This window comes from Sinohyriopsis cumingii, unplaced genomic scaffold, assembly GCF_028554795.1.
Source record: "Sinohyriopsis cumingii isolate HCF-2022 unplaced genomic scaffold, ASM2855479v2 utg001527l, whole genome shotgun sequence".
In the NCBI taxonomy this organism is placed as follows: domain Eukaryota; kingdom Metazoa; phylum Mollusca; class Bivalvia; order Unionida; family Unionidae; genus Sinohyriopsis; species Sinohyriopsis cumingii.
This window is the reverse complement of record NW_028316012.1, coordinates 943009-953843: the sequence shown is the minus strand read 5'-3', so window position 1 is coordinate 953843 and position 10835 is coordinate 943009. Positions and strand designations below refer to the sequence as shown.

At 36.4% G+C, this 10835-nt stretch overlaps 1 long non-coding RNA gene across 1 annotated transcript; it reads right to left on the bottom strand.

Annotated features, from left to right (window-relative positions):
- Positions 1-1259: 1259 nt before the first annotated feature.
- LOC149771998 (uncharacterized) lies at positions 1260-3678 on the bottom strand. Its single transcript, XR_016418065.1, has 2 exons — positions 3611-3678; positions 1260-1640 (listed from the first exon to the last, which is right to left on the bottom strand). It is a non-coding gene; the product is annotated as an uncharacterized LOC149771998 (long non-coding RNA).
- Between the last annotated feature and the right edge of the window lie 7157 nt (positions 3679-10835).

Below are 10835 nucleotides of genomic sequence, written 5' to 3'. Positions count from 1 at the left end.
ACTTAAGAAGAGAGAAGGCTAATTATACATATTGGGTAATCAATGTTATATCCTTGATGACTTCGCGAACTTTGCAAAATGTGAACTTATTAGAACTTTTTGACGTTATGTCATTTCAATGAACTCATCCCAAAAAGTAAAGTATTTACATGCTATGTAATTATCGATATACACGATCACCATAATAATCTAAGTAATAGCTTTTGCAGCAAGATTTATGTTCACTTAATTGCCCGTAGTGACGGAGGCTGTATTCGGACCTTAGCCATATAAGGCTTCTAGTCTCGTAAAATTAGCGGTAAGCCAATCGACGTATGAACTAATGCAAAACGAACACTTATGTTTCAATATTTGCCTTTAATGATTATACTGATTTAGTAGACATACATGCCCAAATTTTACTGATATCCCGCTGAAGTTTTAAAATGGCCAATTAATTTCAAAGATTCCCATCGACATTATTGGCTGAGAGTCAAATGGGTGTTTATAGTCGTGAAGTCACTTATCGTAGATCTAGTGCGAGTACTTTGGAGTAATGATTCGCTTGTACCCTAAATTCTCGTTTTTATGACCGAGAGCAAATGGCACATAAATGCTATGTTATACTATATAGTTAATAATAACAATGAACTGACCGTAGCAATGTATGGGTAACCACTCAATTTGTCGAACCTACATCTTTTTATTGGGGGACGATTGATGGAAAACGTCATAGTTGTGTCAAGATATTTTGAAATACAACTAGGACTTTTACTTCTAATATGAAATCAACTGTATCTAACTTAACAAAACATAATTTATGTATTACTCTAAGCACATTTTGATCCGAATTTAAACGTTTTGAACTCCTAGAACGGACAGACAGATTCGCAGGTGGATCTTAATAGACAGAAGTAAAGATAAAGAGATTAAAGTGTGCATGTATACTACAGCCAATAGTTGAATTGCAATATGATCAAGAAAGTTTAATACCTCATCATGTTACTTTTGAATCATGCTCAGCATTGGCTTCTCGTTGTCAATAAATCGAACGAACGTTTACCATTAATGCTCATTTTCTCTCTGTACTTCACTAAAGTAAATTGTGCCAGCAATATGCCAATGTCTAAATTACTAGATAGAAAAATAATATATATCATTCTCAAAATAATGTTTGATACCTCTAACGCCTTTCGGTCGTTTTATAGCCGAAAACAAATTTCCATAAAACAGACTTAGCTAATGGCGAAAGAAGAACAATAAATACGAAAACACGCCTGAAGTGATGACCGATATCCATTAATTTATTTTGGTTGTGAAACGTAAAACATTCAAGTGTTAAGGAAAATATATGTTATTTTGAAAGAGCAGCACAAATACTGATTACGTATAAAAATTCTGATACGACGTATTCCCTTTTCTAGTTCTCAGACACCGACGATGCCTTATCTGTTGAATTTAGGTTTAGAACGCATGCATCTGCATTTCGACGTGCCTGAAATTACTTCGCACGTGCCCTTACAAACACTCGATTTTCCTTCAATGTCTCCCTTGTCATAACAACGACCCTCCTTGTACAAGCACTTCACCCCGTCTGTTCCTGCCATGAAAATGCAGAGGACAAAGACAGTGAAAAACGTTTGCCACATCTTCGTCAGGATCTGAAATTAATATATTTTCCTTTCATTATTGAAATGATCGAAATATCAAAAAGCTTATAATGTCATGTCTTATTAATCATAAATCAACACTAATACTTTTCCAGTTAAAAGATAACTTCTCTGAATTTTGTTCTCTATTGGAATTTACTTTATATATTACGTTATTTCTCTGCTAAATCAAGAAGGATACTGTAACATATAAACGATGTGTAAGCAACAAGCATAATGCCAGCATGTTTCATGGCGGTATTGTTCAAAAGGAATATATATGATTAGATTTGTCATCAGCTATTACATATACCCAGCTATGTTACATGACAATAAACGCATGATATGGACGTTAGTGACATATATGGTCTGTGCAAGCGATCGATACTAAACGTATTCACGTTATTGGCTACGTACAATATGCTATTCATAGCACGAAAATGTGTTAGAATACCAAAGAAAGCATGTGATATGAAAAAAACAAAATGAGGTTAAGTACAGTAACATTACTGCCTTCAAACATTAAGGCATGTTGGTAGCGGTTTCCGTAAATAAATTGTATCTATCATAATTCAAATATTACAATAAACTGAGGGTGCAAACCTGTTGAATCATAATACAATGTATTAAAATTTATATTATTTATATTATTAGTATTATTATTATTATTAGTAGTAGTAGTAGTAGTAGTAGTATTAGTAGTATTGGTTTAAGGCTGTGTTGATATGTTGTAACACTGACAACAAAACTATACACCATTCATGTTCAAATAATTTTAAGTTTCCATCTACTTTCAATTTTTGATGCGTGTTTCAATCTGCGATGACTTACAATTGTGCACATCCATGCGGCTCTACGAAGAGAAATTTTCTTTAGTGACTTGGTTATGTTAAACGTCCATTCAAATTCAGTTTCTAATCTTTGGCTATTTCTCTGTTAATTGAAGACAGAGAAAGGTGAACACAAATTCATGATAATGTCCGAGTCATGATGTCCAAGTCCTAGATATCACTATATACTGCCATGCTGCCGACATCGTAGTGATATGACTAGACAATTGCTAAAGCTTCGATAAATACCTCAATCACACAGTTACACACACACACACATACACACGCTTAAATCACTTGAAATAACTTAATCACAGACGTCCCAATAAATCAATCCTTGAAGTCGACGTAAGACCTTTTAGTCAGCAATTTCTTGTGATTTTTGTCATCATCACTAGCTCTAATGAATGCCTTAAAAATACGGTTAGGTAGCACCTAAACTTTACGTTCCCCTATTATCATTGACACTTGGCATTTTGTCCTTGAAAGATGCGTAGATGTTTCAGTTCCTCCTAAACCAGTATCATCCAGGGGATGATGACAATTTATATCAGAAAATGTAAACACCTGATTGACCTTGCCGAATCATCATGCTAGACAATGGTAGAGACAGATAGTTGAAAAGCATGACAAACACATTACATGTTATCTCACGCTCTTTGTGATAATTATCTTGGGTAGAACCAAAACAATCTTATGATCCTTTACAAATGGAAACGAATTGTTTCCTAAACCTTGACACTGTTCATAAAACATTCGACAAATTCTTAAAAATAATTAATCCTTGACTTTACGAACTTTAAGCTCTTATCAACAGAAGGGGAATATGGTGGTGGTGAACGATCTGGATTGTTAGTCAAATTTTGTATGACCCACCGTCACACCCTTGACTAAGAATACAGAAGTATACACTGACTAAAACTAACTGAAGATTCACACCAGACCGCCAAAAGTAAGTACCGATGGAGAATCACGTCGTCTTAATGATTGTTATATCTCACTTGTTTCATAAATAAAATCATATTTGCGAATGGTAACGTTACGACCATGGAATACTTTATGTAAATCATAATACTCCTAAAAATTGCACTATGTACATACGAATATATAAACCTGTGTATGCAGTTTGTGTTGGTACAAATATCAACTTACCGATTTCCTCTCTCTCTCTGCACTGTTAACCCACACAAAACTCCTGCCTGAGAATAATTCGGTAATCTAAATGCAATACGGAAAGATATATAAATATATGGATGGATGGGAAGATGGAGGAACGAATGGGCTGATGAATGGTTGGATAGATGTACTGTAAGATTCGTGTATTAATAATATATACAAATTTTTGTGCAGATGCATGCATATATAAATTCTTGCACACTTACATATTCACACACAAAAACCGACACATACATACATACATGCATAAGTACACGCACAGGAAAATCAATCTAAAAACAGATTCCATAACAAATATCAATCTAAATTGGATCCTAAACCTTCTGAAATGTTAGCAATTTTAGACAATGAAGGATGATTGGTACAGTGTAATGAAATTTAAAGGTCTAGTACATGGTTTTGTTTTGTACTTTTTGAAAGAGGTTCAAATTGATTGGATAGTAGTAATTATTCTAGAGGATTAATAAATCCAGCAATGCAACAGTGACATTTGCAAGAGATGCTTATGATTACTGTGAATATAGAGAAGATGGCAAGGAGATACGAAACTGTCTACATTAATGTTCCAGAACATGATATTAAAGCGGGTTATTAACTGTGTACGTGATTTTAATATGAGAAAGTGACTTAAAAGCTTCCTACGTTCAAAATGTTTTTTTGGATATAGGGTCATTAAAATGAAACCCGTATTTGAGTCATTAGGATTAACTAACGTAATATTCACACATAGAGGTGAAAGGACAAGTTTTATTCACTATGAAAATGAGCAAGGGAACAACGTTGGATTATTAAATGTTGCAGTAAAGTAAACGTTACCTTTCGGGAACAAGGATACAAATCAATGTTTCACTGAACATGGAAACGAAGGCGCGTCCCAAAAATACTCGAGGGGCTCTTAATTATATAATTAGTATTCCTCTGAAATTATTGATTGCATGATTGACATAACTGAACAAATTGCACTCTTTATGTGTCTGTGAAGTAACTTTCAAAATATATGTGATGCTGTAAAAGCCGACTTTAGGGCGAAGAAAGAAGTAGCAGATGATGGTGATACTGCAAATGATGGTTGTAGTGGTACTGGGAACAGTAATAATAGTGTATGTGGTTGCCACAAAACTGGTGGACAACAACGACAACTGCGATCTAATATTGACAATACCGAAGTTTAAAATAATGATTTTACACAATCATTTTAAAATAAACGCAATGTGGCTCAAATATGCTAAACAAACAAATGCAAAAATTGAATGCAGTTGCATGAAAATAGGTGAAACAGGAAATAATATTTAAATTTTCAACAATTGTACCGAATTGCTATTTAGAAATCTGAAAGTATTCCCATTCTCACTTTAAGTAGAACATTTATTTTCCTGCACAGAATATATATATATATATATATATATATATATATATATATATATATATATATATATATATATATATATATATATATATATATATATATATATATGCGGAGAGAAAGCGAGGGAGTGTAATAGAGAGAGAGGACATGAACTTGCCTGATGGATATCCGAAGTAGTCTGGTAGTTAAATGGTGCCAATTTAAGCTCTGTACTGAACAACTATTAGCGATTTCAGACTCCAGTACTTAAAAACAGCTTGCCGCAATGCGTCGGATCTTTAAAACCACATGGTTATATAAGAGCTATGAGGGTCCATTTCACAGATTTTAAGCACCGAATTGATGTTGCATCAGCCGAGTTATAAATAAACACCGGTCACGAAACCAAATGCATCAGCAAATAACAATCTAAATCTTATAGTAGAATGATTCGTCACATGACGAATCTGGGTTGGGATTGGATTAGAGAAGACGCCAAAAGCAACTGCGTTTACAAGATGTTTATTTATAAACGCAATTTAAATATTAACAGATCTGACACCATTATAAGCAAAAATATATGGAGATTTATAAAGTTACTAACATGGAACTATCAACAACAATTAACTAAACGAGAAAAATCTCAAACATGAATTTAACAAATGGAATTTCAAACAAACGTGTATTATCTCCTATCACCGGTCAACAAAATAAAAGTATATGACCTACACCCCAGTTTAAACAAAATCATGAATGTATCGTTCATACAACGATATTGAAATGCATGTGAATTTGAATGTATCGTTCATATAACGATATTGAAAAGCATGTTAATTTCAATGTATCATTCATAAAACGATATTGAAAAAGGAATAAATGAAATTATGAACCTATCGATCGTTCATATGAATGAAAGTATGAACCTGTCGATCATTCATATAACGATATGGCAATATGAATGAATGAAAATATGCTCAGATAGCAATAGTGGAAATAACATGGAACACTATATAAAACTATCATGGCGCCGATTTGACGTCCAAGATGAAAATCCGGTTCCACTTGCTCTAGTCAATGGCCAGATAAGCGCCCACGCACGGTCCGCCCCTCTGTCTGTTGAAGGATTCCTCGATATCCCTCTCATTTAACACAGACCGATGGTCGCGAAGCCTTGGTCCCTCGCATCGAGAAAACCAGTAAACCCTTCCGATCCAACGTCACCATAAGAAAGCGTATAAATCACGAGAAACCACACAGCATTCTGTGACTCCACATCAAACGATGTATAAGGCACGGCAGGCATGTATAAAGCAGCTATACAGCTGGTGACTGCACATCAAACCATATACAAGGCGTGGCATAAGTCAGCTCCAGAGCTGGAGATTTGCTTCCGTAAAGGGGTAAGCTTCCTGACAAGACTCGGCGTAATCGATATCGGTCAAGTCATACAAGCATATACAAGGTAGTCAGATCCCAATGTATCCAGTTTTATTCCATTTCCTTTAAATGCACATGATAAGACTTAATTCACCATTAATGGTAAGGTTAAAGGTTTATTTCGTCCTGATGCTGTCGGTTGTTGCACCGTTGAATATGAAAATAAATTATGGAACGATGTGAATGTCGAAGGCAATGATGTATTTTATGTAATATTAATAGTTTTGACAAAGTAATTTCGCACAAATAGTTAGATTTAAACACTAACAACAAGAGCATCCCTCTTGACAAGTCGGGGACAATGAGTGGTGATATGGCTACTTCATTAGCAAACTTAACAAGAGATCCTTGGGCTAAATACCCAGGAGAAAAACATCTTCCTTGATATTAGTATTGTGGTCCTGCAACCCGACCTGATATTCGACGTGACGAGCAAGATGAAACAAGACCTGGTGAATATCCAATACATGATATTGATAGAGCATGTCATATCCACAATAAAGCTTCTAAAAATAACGATCTGCAACAAAGACTTTATGCAGATGTAAGTTGATTCACTCGATAAATTCTATACACAAAAAAATCTTTCAAAGAAAAATTAACTAATTGGTCGGTACAATCTGCGATGAGATGTAAATTACTATTCGGAGGCGGTATTTAATCAACCAATTATTATAAAATAATGGAATCGGTTTAATATAGACAAAAATATATAGGAAAGGTAAAGCAGCGATTAGAAAACTGACTGATGCAGCAAATGTTACACGTTTTGCTGCTGCAAAATGGTTAGGACAGCAGACAAATGGCAAATTTAACTACCGCCACCTAAAACACTTCCGCATGCACATTTGAATATAAGCTCTACTAATGGCTTTTATCTAGCAGATACTTTATTTTTACCACATGATACTATAACAATTGGTAGACGTAGATTAACATACAAATACGCGTCAACAGCCGTTGACGTTGCAAGTAGATATAAAGGAGCGGAGCCGTTATCAACTAAATAACAACTGAAATGTGTTCTGCTTTTGAACGAATTTATCAACGAGGACTCTTGCAATGGCCTCAACTATTACTGGCTGATCCTGAAAAGGAATTTATTAATGCAGTATCATCTCTGATGACAACAAATAACGTTAAAATCAGACGAGGATATACTGCAATTCATTGTTATCAGGCAATTTTGAACGATGGAATCGAACACGTGCTGGGCGGTTTTTTAGAAATCAAGGTGCAGTATCATCTCTGATGAAAACAAATAACGTTACAATCAGACGATAATATACTGCAATTCATCGTGATCAGACCATTTTTGAACGATGTAATCGAGCACGTACTGGGCGGGTCTTTGGAAATCAATATGCAAAGGAAACAATTCACAAAGATATGAGATCTCGCGAATGGGTTGCATGATTACCAAGAGTAATAGCTGCCTTAAATAATGAACTTACTCGAAACAACTGCGATGAAACAATGTGATTACAAACAAGAACACATATCAATATATCCATATGAATTTTCGAAAAAACATCTATTAGATCATGCAAAATATTTATATGAACCTGGTAAACCTAATGGTGGTATAAAAAGCGCGACACATCATATCTGGAGTATTACGACACATATTATGGCTAGCGTGGTAAGATCCACGGTTAGACATGCAATCTGCAGATTAAGTTCAACTGCTCCTCAACGTGGATTGCACGCGAGAAATTACAGGTAATTCCTGAAAGACACACAATTACCACCGCATTCACTTTTGCAAACTAACACCTCGACAGAGATTACATTCAAGACAGGTCAGCATTACATTTTCGCATGTATGACCAATACTACTATTAATTCTGTCTACAGTAAATTCTCTTGGATTAGTATTTGAATGCTGCCACAACATTTCGGTTTTACAGCTCGCATTATGATTATTTTCTTTTTATTTGATTATTTATTGATTATTTCCTGTGAAGTCTATAACAATTCACCGCAGCTGAGACATTCCGCTGACTCGAGACACTGCACGATAATCTAATTTTGGCCATTGGATACGATCATCAACGATCCAAGGATTTGTGTCAGAGATGGTTAATCCTTATGATGAATGAACCGTCCTTGCGTATCCTAGCGTTTTGGAGTTTTGTCTCTGACTCCGTCTACTCAGAGTCCCAGTGTGAGGGGTTTGAGCCGGCAGGTCAACTGTAGACATGATATTCTCACTATGTCAGTTGCAGGAGAAGTCTTGCGAGCAGCAGATGCCCCTCTGCATTGCCTTCATAGACCTGACGAAGGCGTTTGACATGGTTAGTCGGAATGGACTCTTCAGACTCCTACAGAAGATCGGCTGCCCCCCACGTCTACTTGCTGTCATCATGTCGTTCCACGAGAACATGCACAGCACAGAGTGCTTCAATGGCGCAACATCTGAAGCATTCCCAGTCATCAGCGGAATCAAGCAGTGTCCTTGCACCGACGCTCTTTACCATCTTCTTATCCATGCTTCTCCAGTACGCATTCAAGGACTGCAGCGAGGGAGTGTACATACCAGGGCTGACGGCAAGCTGTTCAACATCGCCCGTCTCCGTGCTAAGACTAAAGTCACAGAGGTACTCATCCGTGAATTGCTCTTCGCCGACGATGCATCCTTGACACCACACACACGGAGTATGGACTTCAGTAACTGGTATGACGCCTCACCATGCTTGTAAGGAATTTGGACTGACCATCAGTTTGAAGAAAACGAACGTCATGGTGCATTACGCAGACTCCCCTCCCTTTGTCACCATCGATGGGTACAACTAGGAAGTTGTCGAGAACTTCACTCCAGCTCACTCTCCATCGATTCTGAGGTGAAAGATAGGATTGCCAAGGCAGCAGCAGTGATGGCGAGACAACCACATAGTCTGGAGCAACCCCAACCTCACAGAGAAGACCAAACTTCGTGTCTACCAAGCCTGCGTACTCAGCTCACTTCTCTACAGCAGCGAAACATGGACCACCTATGAAAGAGACGAGAGGAAACTCAACAGCATCCACCTGAGATGTCTGCGGCGCATTCTGCACATTCAGTGGGAGGACAAAGTACCCAACACAGAGGTTATAGAACGCCCCAACATGAACAGCATTTTCTCCATTCTCAGCGAGAGGCGCCTTCCCTGGCTTGGCCATGTCAAGAGAATGGACACAGGCCGGATTCCCAAATACATGTTATATGGGCAGCTAGCAGAAGGTGCACGATCAATTGGACGACCACATCTGCGCTACAAAGATGTTTGCAAGAAGGATATGAAGACGGCAACCATCAATGTCAACGACTGGGAGAGCTGTGCAAACAACCGTTCCAGCTAGTGTCTAGCTATAAGGCAGGGAGTTCAAAACGCAGAGGAAGAGAGAAAAATAAAACAAGCCGATAAGAGAGCTAGAAAGTAGAATAAAGAAAAGCTTACTTTGGAGCTACGCCATCGTCTCCCGTAGATGGACGGATGCCAAGAAAAAAATTATTATTTTGCGGTTATTTCAATGTCATAAAAATTCAGCATGGATAGTAAAATTGCGTTTGTTTTGTTTGTTTGTCACATCTTTTATAACTAATATTTTTAGTTACTATATCATCGTCAGTCACAGCAGTTTGATTATTTTCTGTGAAGTCTATGACAATTCTCCGCAGCTGAGATATTCCGCTGACTCGAGACCCTGCAAGATAAACTAATTTTGACCATTGGATACGATCATCAACGATCCAAGGATTTGTATCTGAGATGGTTAATGATTATGGTGAATGAATCGTCATTTTGTATTTTAGCGTTTTTGGAGTTTTGTCCCTGAATCCGTCAGGAGTTAATAGCCTCTCAACAACATTGACAGGAACTAAAACAATATCATTTAATACAATATTTTGTTTTCTGACTATCATGGTATATCAATGTATCTGCTGATCGGTAACACAATGATACGGGTAGATTTGGCAAGTTTTATTTATGTAACATAAATAATTGTTATTGAAGTGTATCAAGAACTATCTTTCTACTTCCCACTATCAAATGATTTGGTCTCCATATATTCCAGAAGTTTTTCATAGGAGTTTCTGAAATTATTTCACGCATTATTTTGCACTGAATTTTATTCGGTTGTAGTCTGATTAATTTCCTAAACTCTCTTAAATCTGGATCAAGTGGTCTATAATCATCAGTTATTTCTTTATAATAATACACAAAATTCCTCAGCTATTCATGTGGAGACAATCCAACAAAAGGTGGTGGTTGAAAATGATAGCCACACATTATAACAGTAGTATTTTTGTCAATAACCAATTAAGAAATAATTGTTACGTTTCTAATGAAACAGTTTTATTTCATCCAAAACAATAATCCTTGGAATATATTTTCCTCCCATTCATTTACGAGTCCATTTATCTCATTTCCATTG